This window comes from Ovis canadensis, chromosome 1, assembly GCF_042477335.2.
Source record: "Ovis canadensis isolate MfBH-ARS-UI-01 breed Bighorn chromosome 1, ARS-UI_OviCan_v2, whole genome shotgun sequence".
In the NCBI taxonomy this organism is placed as follows: Eukaryota; Metazoa; Chordata; class Mammalia; order Artiodactyla; family Bovidae; genus Ovis; species Ovis canadensis.
Genome location: NC_091245.1, coordinates 67,897,515 through 67,914,344, shown reverse-complemented (window position 1 = coordinate 67,914,344; position 16,830 = coordinate 67,897,515). Strand labels below are relative to the sequence as shown.

The following is a 16,830-nucleotide window of genomic DNA, read 5'->3' as shown; positions in this document are numbered from 1 at the left end:
TAAATGATTCTCAAATCCATCCTCTCCTTTCCTTTCCCACCATCATTACCTTAGTTCTGGTCCTCATTATTTCTACCTGGACTATTTTAACAGCCGTGGGACTTCTCTCTGCTTTCTTTTCACACACCTTAGGGCATTGATTTAAGCATTTACTTCACTTTTGATGATTCCACAATGCTGGTATGCATGATCCTAGACAGGGCTGGACCAAGAATCTGAACCAAGATGCAACTTCTGCTCTCCTCCCCTCTGCACCATGACCTCTCTGTTTCACTCCCACAGACTTGGTGTTCCTCACAAACTGAGCTCTTCTGGGTTCTGAACCTGGGCTTTCTTCTGTTTTGTTTTTTTTTTTTCCCTCCTGTTGAGCCCGGTAAATAATCCTGTCCCTCCAATATTCAGCACCAAAATCACCTGCTGCATGAATTCTTTCCTCCCAAACAAGAAAGAAAAAAAGAGAGAGAGAGAAAGAAGAAAGAACAAATTACTCCCTCCTTGGTTCCCCACTCTCTACTATTATTTATCACAATGGACTGCTGTAAAGTGTTTCATATTCTAGGTTCTGATTAATGATTTGTGTATCTTTCTGAGGTCAGGCACTGTGTCATACTCCACATTGTAACCTATTTGCAGAGCAGAAATAGAGACACAGATACAGAGAACAGACCTGTGGACACAGGGCGGGCAGGGAGAGGGTGGGACGAACTGAGAGAAGCACTGACATATAAGAAAAGGATCGGCAGCGAGAAGCTGCCGTGCAGCGCAGGGAGCTCAGCTCAGGGCTCTGTGACGACCCAGAGGGCTGGGATGGGGGGTGGGGAGGAGACTCAAGAGGGATAAGGTATGTACACTATGGGTGATTCACACTGTTGCACAGCAGAACACAACACAACGCTGCAAAAGAAATCATGCTCCAATTAAAACACTGAAAAATTAAAAAAAAAAAATTACCATGAAGACTGGTATACAGCAGAAACCTTTCCCCATCTATTTGCCATGAAGTGATGGGACCAGATGCCATGATCTTAGTTTTCTGAATGTTGAGCTTTAAGCCAACTTTTTCACTCTCCTCTCTCCTATATACATAAAGCACCTTCAGAAGAGCAGGCAAAAGAAAAATACACCTGTCGCCCATTCGTGGACCAGAGGGCCTAGATGAACCACGTCATATACTGAGACCACAGCTTGTCCCCTACAATAATTTCCAACTTATTTATAATAAGCCGTGTTATGCACAACACGGTTTCATCCCATGTATACTAAGGAAAAAGTACACTTTACTCTTCAAAGGCATGTAAATACCCACTTATCAAACACAGCAACCTAGCATTTGGTGTGACATATATAGGAAACTGGAGGAGGAATGAGACCCCATGAACTGGGAACAGAGTGAAGCAAAGCAAACTTGGAGAAAACCTGAGCTGCAACTGGCAGTGTCTTCCCAATAATAAAGGCACATCTATAATTAACGCTTTCAAGAGTGTTCAGCCATGTATTACGGCATCACATCTCATAAAACATTCATTCAAAAGCCAGATCGGTAATGCACATCCCAGCTCCATGAGCATGTGCAGGGCACTGAAGAAGAAAGAGGGGACTTGCAAGTGAGACACCCATTGCCCCACAAAGATGACCAAGCATGAACAGCCGCCATCAGTGCTAAACAATAATAATAAAACTGAAAAGAAATTGGAATGTTGGGAACGTTAGGATTAAATTAAATTGTTACTAAATAAATAATGTTCCCAAAAGAGTAAACGTATTTCTAGAAAATGTTTGTAGATGTAAAGGGTTACGGTGAAATTGCTAGTCGCTCAGTCCTGTACCAAGTCTTCGCAACCACATGGTCTGTAGCCTGCCAGGCTCCTCTGTCCACGGGATTCTCCAGGCAAGAATACTGGAGTGGGAAGCCATTCCCTTCTCCAGAGGATCCTTCTGACCCAGGGATCAAACCCAGATCTCCTGCACTACAGGCAGATTCTTTACCTTCTGAGCCACCGGGTAATACACATGCGAATACAGGCAAGAAAGATACCTAAAATAATTCAACTACTTTTGAACTTTCAAAGTTATATCAGTTATGCTAATAAGATCAAGTCATAAATGTACATATAACAAGATAAGGCATATTTCAAAGCCCTAGTAATTTAAAAATCAATGACCCAGGAACACACAAATAAGCCACCTGAACAAGATATAGATCTTAGAAAGTGATCCGTATAAATGTACATGTTCATGCTAGAGGTGGCATCAAAAATGTGGAGAAAGAGTGGAGTATTTGGTAAGTAGTGTTGAGGAAACTGATTAGCCCACAATATGAACATTTTTTAAAGAATGAATTTACACCTCATATCTTAAGCTCCAAATTATTTAAAAACCCAAGAGTAAACCTATAAAGCTAAAAAAGTGAAAAGATGCCATGTGAGCCCAGAATACAGAAGGGTTTCTTAAATGACTCAAAATGTATAATCACAACTAGTACTAAAAATTGTGAGTTCAACTACATTATAATTAAATATTCTGTAGTCGATGTTAATAAAGGGCACCACAGACAAAGTTATCAGACAAATGACTTACTAGAATAGAAGTATTCACAATATCCATAGCTAACAAGGGATTCATCTCTAGAATCTATAAGGAACTCCACAAGAATTCTTTCAAGGAACTTCTTACAAGAAAAGGGCAAGAGACCCAATTCACAGAAAAGGGAAATTAAATTAAGTAAATGAAGAGATACGCAACCTCACTTATAATCAAAACAAGGCAGAAATGAACCATGGGCCACAATGAACAGCTAATGGATAGCAAATTCAGGAAATTAGTTAATAAAAAAAGGAGTCACATGTAGTACTGGCGGAGATATAAAACTGACAATATTCTGTGCAGTTCATTGTAAAATTAGTACGTTTATGTCCTAATACTCCTTGTGGACAATACTGCCTCAAGAAACACTCACTGATAGATTTAATATACTGATGTTCCTTGGGGGGAAAATAGCACATACATATTGCATGGAAGCCAAAAACATTTACAAAAATGTTGACCCTTTCATGTCCCTATTTCTACAGTCTGCATATGTGGTAGGATTTTAATGGAACCTTTGCTAAAAAGGTCAGTCAGTTCAGTCACTCAGTCATGTCCGACTCTTTGCGACCCCATGGACTGCAGCACGTCAGGCCTCCCTGTCCATCACCAGCTCCTGAAGTTTACTCAAACTCATGTCCATTGAGTCAGGGATGCCATCCAACAATCTCATCCTCTGTCATCCCCTTCTCCTCTCGCCTTCAATCTTTCCCAGCATCAGGGTCTTTTCAAATGAGTCAGCTCTTCACATCAGGTGGCCAAAGTATTGGAGTTTCAGTTTCAACATCAGTCCTTCCAATGAACATTCAGGACTGATTTCCTTTAGGATGGACTGGTTGGATCTCCTTGCGGTCCAAGGGACTCTCAAGAGTCTTCTCCAACAGCACAGTTCAAAAGCATAAATTCTTCGGCGCTCAGCTTTCTTTATAGCTAAAACGGTGGGTAAGACTAAATAAAATGTTCTCATTTCTCTTCACAGATGAGGATAAGGACAGAGAAAGAAGCAGATCTAATGTCACAGATGTTTCAGCGTGTGCATGTGTATGTGTGTGACTTGCTCAGTCATGCCTGACTCTTTGCGACCCCATGGACAAACCTGGATCCAAGGCTGGGCCTAAGCTTGTCCATGAGACCTGGTTAAGTTACAGTCTCCACTTGCCTCAGTTTCTTTACATAAAAGACATCAGTAATACCCACCCTGCACCACACTAGGATGATTAGAGATAATCCATGTAAAGCATTCAATAAATAGAAAGTGATTTTTTTTTAAAATCAGAAAAAAGTGCATCATGCACTAACCTTAATAGACTGCGGTGTCCTGCCTAATCCATCTTAGAACACCAAAACCTCAGCAACAGGCGTGAAAACCAGAGAGACAGATTCAATATGAACTTAGATGTCAGCTTTTCCCACTACAGAACAGGGTAAATTATCTCTCTTCTTCCATATACTTATTGAAAACTGTAAAGGTTAAGGTTCAGTTCAGTTGCTCAGTTGTATCTGACTCTGTGACCCCATCAATCGCAGCACGCCAGACCTCCTTGTCCATCACCAACTCCCGGAGTTTACCCAAACTCATGTTCATCGAGTCGGTGATGCCATCCAGCCATCTCATCCTCTGTCATCCCCTTCTCCTCCTGTCCCCAATCCCTCCCAGCATCAAGGTCTTTTCCAATGAGTCAACTCTTCGCATGAGGTGGCCAAAGTACTGGAGTTTCAGCTTCAACATCAGTCCTTCCAGTGAACAGCCAGGACTGATCTCCTTTAGGATGGACTGGTTAGATCTCCTTGCAGTCCAAAGGTTAAGGTTAGGAAGTCTCTTTTAGCTCCTGGGAAATGAATATAAGGCTGCTTCTGATGGCAGCTATGACAGTGATGACCCTGGGACTGGTGTCAGAGTCCTAACTCCACAAACACAAGGAAGTCCACTCCAATATTCCTGCTTGGAGCATCCCATGGACAAAGGAGCCTGGCGGGCTACAGTCCATGGAGTTGCAGAGTCAGACGTGAGGAAGCAACTTAGTACGCACGCACACACATGTTGGACAATGTCGGAGAACGCTTAGAAGAACTCTAGCTATCCATGACTGAGTAACTGCAGGACCTCAAAGCTTGACCATGAAAACAATTAACCTGGAAACAAGATCAGATCGAAAGTCAGGATTTTACACATCAGCTCCTGAACGTTCAACAAAGAGGAAAAACTCTACTTGGGAATCTTTATAACCTGATGGCTAACATGCTGTATACGTCACCATTTTGGCATTTTCAGCCTGGAGCAGTTGTTTCACTTTGGTCCTCAGGTCCCAACCTACGGACTCTAGGATCCTGGCAGAGGTCTGTATACTGAACCCTTGTCTCACTCATACATGAACTGCTGCTGCTAAGTCACTTCAGTCGTGTCCAACTCTGTGTGACCCCATAGAACGCACCCCACCAGGCTCCCCCATCCCTGGGATTCTCCAGGCAAGAACACTGGAGTGGGTTGCCATTTCCTTCTCTAATGCATGAAGGTGAAAAGTGAAAGTGAAGTCGCTCAGTCGTGTCCGACTCTTCGCGACCCCATGGCCTGCAGCCTACCAGGTTTCTCCATCCATGGGATTTTCCAGGCAAGAGCACTGCAGTGGGGTGCCATCGCCTTTTCTGCATACATGGACTACTATTTTACAAATATGGAAGATGCTGTGGTCGTTCTTTATAATACATATCCAGTTAAGTAATACTAAATAGTAACGTTGTCACTAAAAATTAGCAATTATCAGAAATGAGAAGAAAACTCTAAAGAAGCAAAAATCTTTAAAACCTTTTAGTATTAAATAAAAGTGTCCCAATTTTTATAAGGGTTGAGAACCACTGCTTTAAAGTTTACGATTTCTAACTGAAGACAGTTTGTATTTATAATAGACATGAAGGAAAAAGAGAGAGGGTTTCAAAAAACTGAAAATCCTAATGTACATTTATCTCCATTCCCAGTCCTCTCCTGACCATAAACTTTCCCTTGGCATTTAACATCAAAGGTAGTTACCCTTTCATTCTTAGTTCACAAGCCGTTGCAACCGTTCAAAGACAGAAAAGGCACTGCATTGTGTATTAAGAAAATATACATGTATCATTCCATTCCTCCCTTAAAACAGAAAACATCACTCAGTTTATTTCTTCTCCCCCCCCTTCCAGCTTCTCTTCCTTCTCCTGATGCTCTGACACAACTCTACAAAGGGGAAGTTATAGATCACTACAGATACTCAAAATGTTCAAGAGAAAAAAAAGAAATATTTTATCCAGCATTTGCCAGTGAAAACGTACTCCAGATTTTAATTTATATTCTTCTCAGTGTAACATAAAAATCCCAGCTAAAGACAGCCTCAACATTAAACACAGCAAAAATAAGAAAAATAAAATTTCTGTCTAGGGAGTATTATAAAAATATTTAATACATAAGGTGTATATGGATTTGGCCATGTCTTTCTATAATATAAGCTTTTCAGTAACTTATTGTGAACTGGGGGTAGGGAGGTTAGGGGGCTATGTAAGGTAGTCATACTGTATGTAGGGTAATGGGGTGTGGAGAGAGTCATATACATTGTTTATTAATTTATCATTTCTTTTCTGGGATGTAAACTGTGTCCTAAGGGTAAACCAGAAGTGTCTTTTTATTCTAAGAAGTTAAAATATGCTAATCTGACCTTTCAAACTAGGACCTGACAAGATATCTGTAAATTAAAACCTGCCATTAGAATTATGGCAGCATAAAGCAAGTCACAAAGATGCAAACACAGCTAAATCTAGTCACCAACACAGAGGAAGTGTCAATGTAAAAGATGGAAAAAACCAAAACAATAAAACCTCTTAAATTCTGGGTAGAGAGCAATGGGAAAAGACCTAAAGATTTAGAGAAAGTTAATCTCAAGTCAGTGTTTATCAGCTCTCCTTTAGAAAGGTGAAAGGTCATCTGAATCATCACCGCCACCTCTGCCTTAGGCAGCAACTTTCCAGATTTCAAGGGAGCCAAGCGTTACAAATCGTTAAGACCCCTGTTCAAGTCCCAGCATGTCCGTTTACTACTATGACCATTGACAAGTCACATTTTATCAGCCTCAGTTTCTTCTCTCCATGGAATAAATGAATGGAATAAATGAATCCTGTTTCAGACTGTCAAAAGAAAAAATACATTACAAATGAAATAGAGAAAAATTCTCTCTGTAAACAGAAAATAGGGGGCTTCCCTGGTGACTCAGCGGTAAAGAATCCACCTGCCAATGCAAGAGACCTGGGTTTGATTCCTGGGTCAGGAAGATCCTCTGGAGAAGGAAATGGCAACCCACTCCAGTATTCTTGCCTGGGAAATCTCATGGACAGAGGAGCCTGGTGGGCTACAGTCCATAGGGTCACAACAATCAGATACGACTTACTGACTAAACAACAACAGAAAATAAGAATCTAAAGGCCATGTATTATTATTCCTGGGTTATTATTTAGTTATTATTAAATTCCACTAGAGTGGAAATAAATCCTGTTCCTAAGTAGGGGATAAGTTTGAGAGTTCACAAAGGCTGTTCTATTTTACCTGAAATGGAGTGACAGATGCTGAGGAAAGTCCTCAAGTAAATTAATGAACCAGAGGGCCAAGAATACACCTGGGTATAAAAAATAGAGACAAATGGTTGAACAGGTCTTCCCTTTTAAGAGTCTCTCTTAATGACTTGTTTTCACTTTTAATTTCATGATGCATTTGGCAAGAAGAGGCACAAACTCAGACATATGAAAATCAAATTTAAGAAGTCCACATCTATCTAGAAAAAGATAAAATTAATTGCTCAGTGCTCATAGTGTATCTTGGTTACTTAATGCTAACACAGTTATACCAATTACTGATAATATCACAATGCTCAAAGCAGCTGTATTTTAAGAGATTAAAGTTCTGAAGGATTATTGGAATAATGGGATCTTATCATTCAAATTACCTCCATGTTGCTAAAAAGAAAAAGTAAGGGGAAGGGAGGGGAAAGTACAAATTTACCAGGCTGAGAAACTACCAAAGATTTCTTTTTGAAGCAAAATCAATTATGTAATAAATATGTTTTGCTATAAAAAATTCAGCATTGGGGGGCAGGTATGATGAACACAGAACATCATGAATTTAGGCTCTGCTTCCCGAGGAAGCTCAAGTGCCCAATAGGATGAAGGAGCTAAGTGTACACAGTACTGCGATTGTGCATTTTCCCTCCCTGCCACAAAAAGAGACCCCTCTTTGCGGAATCTCCTTTTTCTCCCTCCAGTCATTTGCTTGGATCCCTTCTTCCAAAAGAAAGTGAAAGACGATGTCACTGGCTTAACATCATCCAAACATTTAATTTGAGGCTACAATCTTCCTACCAAACTGACTCTCCTCAACCATCACACCTCCCCTGGTGTCCCTCTGCAAGGCTGGAATTCAACCAGACAGATAAATAAAGGCAGGAAAACACGGCTGGGCTTTCACTCGGGGAGGGGTGGGGAGAAGTTCATCTGATTTAGTCCCTGGAGAGAGGAGCTGGCCAGAGAAATGAAGAAGCAGAAAGTCTGTGCAGAAAACCAACCTTTGCTCTAGCATTTTGTTCTTCACCTCTGCACTTCTGAGATGGAGCAAGACAAGCATGTGAATTGTAATCTACCTAGTGAATTTGAGAAAACTCATTCTCAGTTTTACTCTGATGAAAAATGGCATTTAATGAATAAAGATGTCAGGCTCCTACCTTTAAAAGTACCTCTGTCTCAGTAAGGGAGCCTGGCTAAGAAACCACGACTGGAGTTAACAAACCAGACACCAGACTAAACATCTCACAACTAGCTGCCCCTCATTCTTGGTCACTACCTTTCCGGTGTGTGTGTTTGCATCACCAATTCCCTTAGGTCCTGACGTTCTGGCTCTCCCAGAATGGAAAGCAAAGAGCCTGAACGCCTCTGTTACACCGGCTGAAGAAGTAGGATTTCAGAGTCTGGACACCAGGGCTCTTGCTTCCCTCTCCACCTTACACATCACCCTCAACTCATCCTCTTTCTCCCTTAGGTCCCCACCCCACCCACTCACAATACTGTTTATAACCCCCGGCCCAGGGAACAAAGTGAAGAACAAAGAGCCGCTGCTTCAGGCAGCAGGAGGAAGACAGGCAAGGGAGGAGAGGGCAGCTGAGGACTCAGGAAGCCTCCCAAGCACAGTCAGTCCTGCCTGGAAAGCTCCCGCCTAGAGCGAGTGGGTGAGGAAGCAGGGCAGGTCCCCGGGCGCCGCGTGCTGCCGCGCGCGTTTACGCCCGTGTCCATTGCACCCCGCCGGCAGCACAGCCACAGAGTTTGGAGAGACCCTCCGAGAAAGCAAGCAGCCAGGGGCGCACAATGTAGAAAATGCACGCGAGTGAGGCTGCAGCACGGAGCTGCAGATCGGCTGAGTGACAGCCCAGCGCCCAGCCCGCGGGCTCACGACCCGGCCTCGCACCTGGACCAGGCGGCCACCCTGCACCCTCAGGGCGCTCTCCTCTCCGGGGACTGGCTGCTGGCGGGCTCCGAGAGCTGGGACCGGCGCGATGCGGCGGGGGCTTCACTCCTCCATCCTGGGACCCGGCAGCACGTTACAGACGGCCGTGCACTTCCTGTATGAAACACACAGGGGAGAGAAAGAACGAGAGAGATCCGAGCGCCCGCCGAGCGGAGGCAGGGAGGGAGGCAGGCCGGCGGGGAGGGCGGCCGAGGGGGCTGCGGGTTGCATAACCGCTGCCGCCCGCCTCGCACGGTCGGCGGCCCCCAGCACTCTCCTCGGCGGGCGACCCGCCACCCCGGCGGCCCGCGAGGTGGCCGCCCCGCGGCCCGGCCTCCCCCTGCCGGCCGCCTCGCCCGCGGCGCGCTGGCAGCCCTTCCGTTTCCAGCCCCCGCCTGGGTTCCCCTCCCCGCGCTACCTAAGTCAACTCCACGCTGTCCGCCTGCCTGCCTGCCTAGGGGTTCCTCCTTTCCTCTCCTCTCCTTCCCGCCCCAGGGGCGGGAGTGGGGGTTGGGGGTGGAAATCTGACGAGGGGACGGTATAAAGACCAGACAATCCTTACCAGGGAGAGGAAGCTGGATTTTAAAGTTTAAGAGTCACATTCCCGTATATCCATTCCAGCTCAGCAGCCTAAAGAGCTTCAGGATGGGAAAAGACTTGTCTTGCGCCTGGCTGACTCAAACAGGAGAACGTGCCCGCAGCAGACACGAACTGCCAGAAAAAGAAGGGGAAAAAAAAGTATTCTGGGTTCCTAGGCTCCCTCTCTACTGAGACCCTTAGGTGCACAGTGTCCTAATGTTTATATATACCAATTCCACATGAAAGATCATCATATAGTGAAGAATGCATATAGTGCATTCTTCCAAAAAACAAGGATTTCTCTGGGCGTACAAATCACTAAGCAGTTCCCAAATTCTGGGTTTATGTCCATTTCATTACCCTCCGACTTAGGTGAACCTCAGGGTCCTGCTAACAAATGGTTTAAGAATCTGCCATAAGCAGAGTGTGCCAGCGCTAGGAGTGTTCAGTGCCCAGCTTCTGGGCTTGCAAGTGAGAACAATTTCATCCCTACCGTGCCTGCCCTTGCCCAAGAATCTATCAGGTTGCCAGGCACTTAAAGCACTGTCTCTGATCAACAGCTTCTTTTATCATCAAGGTGATGGCTTAAATAAAAGTTATTCTCGCTTCAAAACTCAACATGGAGAATAGTATATAATGAATGATTATTCTACATGAAAAGTTCAATTTTGACTGAAGTAGAAAGAAACTGATGGACATTAAGCTCCTGCTCAGTGTTAGCATCTCATTTTAAACTCCCTTAAATCTTAACATTTCCCAATAGATCTGCAAAAGTCCTATTCTCACATTCCCAATTGAGGAAACTGGGTCAGAAAAGTTAAGTATCTATCCCGATGTCTTAGCTAAAAAGTAAAGTGGAGAGGTCTTTTCTAAGTATAAAGTCTGCACCACTTCCTCTATACTCTAATTCTCAAAACAATCATGAATTCTCAGGGAATAATCAAGCCCAGTGACTATCCATGATCCGTCCCTTTGTCTCCCACTGAGCCTGCAAGTCCATACTATCACTCCATCACACTAGCTGGGCTCCTTACCCACCTGAATTATATGTACCTTGATAACTCGAGCAGAGGACACCGTGCTCTTTGCCATTATCTACCACTGGCTCTGTCAGCCTTTTCAGAATCATTCAGTGGCAAAAGTTCAGAAGGTTATGGGACAGCCACTTATATGCCAAGGTACAAAGTCTGTTCAGTTCAGAACCTAATCTGCTGACTAATATTTGTTCCCTGAATTCTTTTACTCTAACTGGGCTCTTTTAAGAAGGCAAACAAACAAACACACAAACAAAAACCACACCCACACAAAAGGAACGAAACACGCATGGACTCCACTCTTGATGAAATTTGAAATTCTCTCACTTTTCATTTCCTTCTGTTTTGGCACTTAGTTCACACTCACCATCAATAGCATGCTGCTATTAGCCTCTTGACAAGCCAAGAAAGAGTATGTATTAAAAGGAGATCAAGAATCGTGGCAACAGTGAGACCCCAGACATTTGAGGGGGAGAGTGAGGGAGAAAGTGAGTGCCCTTCCCTGCCACCTTACTCAGCAGCACAGACTCTGGGAACTCTAGAGCGGGTAAGTCAAGGCCAAGGGCAGTTCAAGTGTGCCAGTAGGAGTTGAGCAGAAGCAGATGCATTCCCGTCCTTCAGGTCCGCACAGTGGCACGAGGGCTAATACTCAAAAATCTCCTGAGGGCTCTTAGCATCCTTTTAGGGTCCAGCTCCGCCTCTGCTGCTGTCATTTTCCTTCTCGAAGTCCTTGTTTATCCTGGACCTATCCACTTTTCATTTCCTTTCACAAACTTAATGCTTCATCCCAAAGCCCTGCCATTTCTTTCCCACAAAGTACCCGCTGGGAGAGAAGGGGGACAGAGAGCAGTTAACTCAACATTTCTCTCAATTCTCTCTCATTAAAAAAAAAAAAAATCATAATTACCATGTTTGGGATACAATTCTATTTTGAAATACTTTTTGGTATCCCTGCCTTCATTGCTGTTACTTATTAATCCAAGAGCCTTGAAGGAAAAACCTCTAAAGAAAAATTAAATTCCTGAGACAAAGCAAAGGAAACATGATCAAGTTAAGCTGTATGGATCCCAAAGTTCATAGTCTGGATAATGCAAGACTCCTAAGATTGCATCTGTTGCCAATGTATATGTATCCTAACCATCACAAGGCCTAAGCATCATATCGCACATTCCCATGGCTCAGCTATTCTCCTGCCCCTTCTGTATTTCATGGAAATTGTTTCTTGCTTGACACTGTTGAGTAGGGAAAAAAATATTAAAATAACAACCTCATAAAAAGAGGGAAAAAATGCTCCTGGGTAGGCACAAATGACACCACAAAAAATATAACTGATTCTGGAAGAATACTGGAGGTTAATTTTTCAAGCCTCCACTCCCTAAGTACCACAATCCATGGATGAATACAGCAAGGGTGTGAAAGCCATTTTTGAAGCTCCAAATTAAGTGACAAGAGACCGCCTTCCTCAGGACTAACAGGTGTGGAGGAGGAGATGATAAGCTCACATCCAAAAATGATGTTCCTTATCTTTCTTCATCTTCAAAGAGAAAGTCCTTACTTTGACGATTAAAAATGTCTGCTATGCGATTTCTCTGTGTGAGGATTCCTGGCCATTATTACAGGATTTTCTGCAAACAAAAAAAGAAACATGACAAGCCATCTGGTTACCTAAGAGACTGCCTCTCTGTAGCAGCAGTCTTCAAGTGGCATCCCTGCCTCTGACTCCACTTGCAGGGTAGCACATGCAACAGGCTCTTCTGGGAAGGAGTTCTTTGGCACTCACACTCACTTCCCGGCCTCTGCAAGACCAGCACCATGGTTTACAAGAAAGATGTCTTCAGAGCCAACTGGCTGGCTTGATTGGCATTTACCCACAGAGGGTTATTAGTCATTTTCAAGGAGCCAGCGTATCATTTCCCGCGGCAAAAATGTAGCAAAAAAAAAAAGTCTGCCTGCAAGATAGTTTAGGCTCCCTTTTGGGCACAGAGTTCCCTGGTTTTAAGAAAGCTGAGAAGGAAAGCATTACTTAGAACACCTGCAGCCTGACTTGGGAGACCCAGCTGCAAGTCAGAAACACAGGCCAGGATGGCTACGGGCCTGAGCTGGTATGTGTACTTCAACACACACACATTTTGAGCAGAATTAGTACTGTTTACATAGGACCCACAGGTGTACCGCCTCACTGGATTCTCAAAACTGCCTTTGCAGGGAGGACTCATTACCACCGAGTAAAAAGCAGCAGAGCTCATACGTGTTAAGTCATTTTCTCAAAGCAGTAGGTAATGGAGCTAAAATTCACCCTGGGTCTGTTCTTCCTCTTGAGGAGACATGAGTAGGTGCATTTTGGCTGTGGGATTTATTATTCTGTGCTACACATCCTTTCCTCAGAAGACTCTCACTTTTAAAACACAACGTGGAATGTTCTCTCTCAACTACATCCTGTGACTGCATCCTCTTGCCAAGTTTTTTGAAAGTGTAAACTATAAATGTATTCTGCAATGGGCAACTGATTTTTAGCAATATGTCAATATAAATTAGGTTCAATCTGATCTTAGGTTGCAGCTGACAAGTGTTTAATAAAATAATAAAACAGATCCACTGGTCAGTCAAATTGTGATGGACAAAATCTTTATACATTTTTTCCAACTTAGAATGCAAATATATATGTAAAGTGGGTCACAATGACTGATGTATTATGATTTAGTGAGTATAAATATGAAAGATTAGCAAGGGCCCATGAAGGCTTAGCTTAGATGCAAATACTTGTACATAAGTTAAAGTATTCAAACTGCTCCTGGCACAGACTGTGAGCAGGAACAGCCTTGAGTTATTTACTGACTGTTGACCATGATGTGCATTGTGTAGACTAAACAGTGTCCTGTAAGATATTTTTCTTTGGAAGGCATGTTTTGTCTATTCATCTTTTGTAGTGGGTATTTCTGCCTCCTTATTAAAAAATTTTTTTTAAATTCTCTTTTAAAAAATAATATATTAAAGAATCCACCAACTTAAAATAATTTGTCTTAACAGGTCAAATGAATATAGTACTTATTACTAATAACGTTCTTAAAAGGATTTTAAAAATACCTAAATATCTGCACAATTACACATTGGGAAGTTGCATTAGGTGAGTTGATAGGGAAGAAGTCACACACATCACTGTCCACTGATATATCAGTTCTCAACTACCTATTAAAATGGAGCCTTACAAGGTGGCAAAGTTGGACAGCTTCATCTTCATTTCCCTTTCTTTGCCTGTAGTGGCGTGACGAAGGCCAACAGCAGGGAAGAGAAACAAAGTGCCTGGAAAATCCAGAAATGTTATTATAAACTTTTGAAAGATTATTCATCAAGTTTTAAACTAAACCTAGCTAAACAAATTCCGACCACTTTACATGTACTGACTCAATTATTCCTGACAACACCACTCTGAGGCAAGAACTACCATTACCTCCATATTACAAACCAGGAAACAGACACAGAGCTATTAAATAATTTGCCTAAAGTAATACTACCTAGCAAATACCAGACCATGGGCGGCCTAGCCAGCCAGAGAATCTACCTTTAACCAACACATTTTACTACCAAGGAGACACAATTGGCTTGGACTTGCCTTCTCCAGCATTAAAGTTCATGGGGAATACTCCCATGATAAGGCAGAAGGAGAGAAGTGAAAGGCGCAGAGGTTTCCTTTTCTGCAGCAAGAATGTAACCAGTAGTTATACAGGGTCAGGGATAGAGCACCTGCTACATGTTGCTGAATAAATGAATCCTGGAAAGAAAGGAAAATATATTTGCAGAACAGTAAAGTTGGGAAGATCAGCCCTGGGACTTCTTTGGAAGGAATGATGCTAAAGCTGAAACTCCAGTACTTTGGCCACCTCATGCGAAGAGTTGACTCATTGGAAAAGACTCTGATGCTGGGAGGGATTGGTGGCAGGAGGAGAAGGGGACAACAGAGGATGAGATGGCTGGATGATATCACTGACTCAATGGACATGAGTCTGAGTGAACTCCGGGAGCTGGTGATGGACAGGGAGGCCTGGCGTGCTACGATTCATGAGTCAGACACGACTGAGCGACTGAACTGAACTGAACTGAAAGTTGGGAAGAAGGGCTGCTTCCTTACCTTGACCAGAATCCTGGATTTTAAGGCTCCAGGATTGCCTGCCTCCAACAAAACTGAATGAGCAAGGGGAGGGAATGAAGTGCACTCCCCCTGCTTTGATCTTGATGAAGCATTTGATACAGTGTCCCATACAATCAGGATCGCCAAATCAACTGAAACTTCAGTGGCTACAAGATCCACACAAGAGTTAAGCAGGCTGGAAAGAAAAACACCCGATATATCTACCAGTGTGATGAAGAAAAGAACCACAAGGAACAGCATTCAATTTGTATTCAAAAGTAACCTAGGAATTGTCCACACTGTTATAATCAAATTTGCACATACCATTAATTTGGGAGCTGTGAAAAGGGCAAATGAGGGCAAGCCAACTGACTCAGTTAAATTAACAGAGAGGTGAAGAAAAACAAGAAGTTTGGTTTTATTTTTGTGCTCCCTTTAATTTTCAGGGAGGGGCTGAGAGTGCCCATTGGGTAGTAACCGCCTCTAGACCTGAAATGCCAAGACTGAACTAAGTAAAGTAAGCAACAGTAAATTGGATATGTTTAAGATTTTAGGGCCTTCCATCTGAACTTCAAAAAGCATGATCCTATTATTGCACGGACCATCAGTAAGGTTCCATGGGAAATGATATTCCTTTCAACAAGAAGACTTTGTTAGCAAAACTCAAAGAAATGAAGGGGCTCAGAGGCTGAATTTAGAGGTCAGATGAAAAAGTCAGTAGTGTATGTATAATCTGGCCCTGCTACAAATATGCCGCTCCGGCAGAAGGTCATGAGAATGGTTTGCAAACACACGGCAGAATAAAGAACAGTGGAGAAGGAAGAGGGAAGAGAGCAAAAAACTTGGACCAACATTATTTTTTTAAGCATAAATTATCATTTCTAATTTTTTTAACGTTGAGAAATTGCTTTTCCCTTGGTAGAACTGTTTGCCTTCCTGGTAGATTTAGAAATCAAGAAACGGAAGTAGGAGAGGTCCAAGACATTTTGGGGGGCGGGCGGCAAGGCCTAATTCACGCTAAGTCCCAGGAAATGTACAAGTGAGCATCATTTCATTTAACTCCTAAGAGACTGAAGAACTGAACCATTAGCTCTGTAGAAACTATGCCCCACACAGTGGACTCCACAGCTCATGAGAAACTGTTGATGAAGGGACAGTCACCAAGGAAATGCTACACAATCCATTTCCTTCGAAATTAAAGAAGAGGTGGGGAAGGGTGGGGTAGGGTAACCGTAGGGTATGCCTTAACACAAAGGCATAAAGATTAAAGCCATAGTGCATTCTCGACATGGGTGGGAAATTCATGTGAAAATGCTGATATTCTGAGATTATTTAATAGAATAACAAGCAAATGATAAAACCTAAATAGATCTTCTCCAAGGTTTGATTGCTGGCCCCGTCCTAAGGTTTAAAAAGCAGATTGATGACACATGATAATATGATGACAAACTCACAACTGGCCCCAGAATAGCTAAAGGCTGCTGCTGCTGCTGCTGCTAAGTCACTTCCGTTGTGTCCGACTCTGTGCAACCCCACAGGCGGCAGCCCACGAGGCTCCCCCGTCCCTGGGATTCTCCAGGCAAGAACACTGGAGTGGGTTGCCATTTCCTTCTCCAATGAATCAAAGTGAAAAGTGAAAGGGAAGTCGCTCAGTCCTGTCCGACTCCTAGCGACCCCATGAACTGCAGCCTACCAGGCTCCTCCGTCCATGGGATTTTCCAGGCATGAGTACTGGAGTAGGTTGCCACTGCCTTCTCCGAGCTAAAGGCTGCTGCTGCTGCTGCTAAGTCGCTTCAGTCATGTCCGACCCTGTGCGAGCCCATAGACGGGGGCCCACTGTCTCTGGGATCCTCCAGGAGACAACACTGGAGTGGGTTGCCATTTCCTTCTCCAATGCATGAAAGTGAAAAGTGAAAGTGAAGTAGCTCAGTCGTGTTGGACTCTTAGCGACCCCATAGGCTGCAGCCTACCAGGCTCCTCCGTCCATGGGATTTTCCAGG

General features: G+C 43.4%; 1 protein-coding gene across 37 annotated transcripts in view; it reads right to left on the bottom strand.

Moving 5' to 3' along the window:
- The window catches only part of LRRC8D (leucine rich repeat containing 8 VRAC subunit D), a 132,515-nt gene that overhangs the window by 101,630 nt on the left and 14,055 nt on the right, over nt 1–16,830 (bottom strand). For 4 of the 37 annotated variants that reach the window (XM_069597195.1, XM_069597209.1, XM_069597367.1 and 1 more), the window contains exon 2: nt 9,053–9,206. The exons of 2 other annotated variants lie outside the window; for them this stretch is intronic. The gene's annotated coding sequence lies outside the window, so the exon portion shown is untranslated. Of the gene's footprint in view, nt 1–3,882; nt 4,717–7,147; nt 7,218–9,052; nt 9,360–9,509; nt 9,591–9,653; nt 9,803–10,708; nt 10,808–12,259; nt 12,330–13,910; nt 14,005–14,830; nt 15,027–16,830 lie in introns of those variants that run through there. 31 more of the 37 variants (XM_069597241.1, XM_069597314.1, XM_069597262.1 and 28 more) reach the window with 19 other exon arrangements.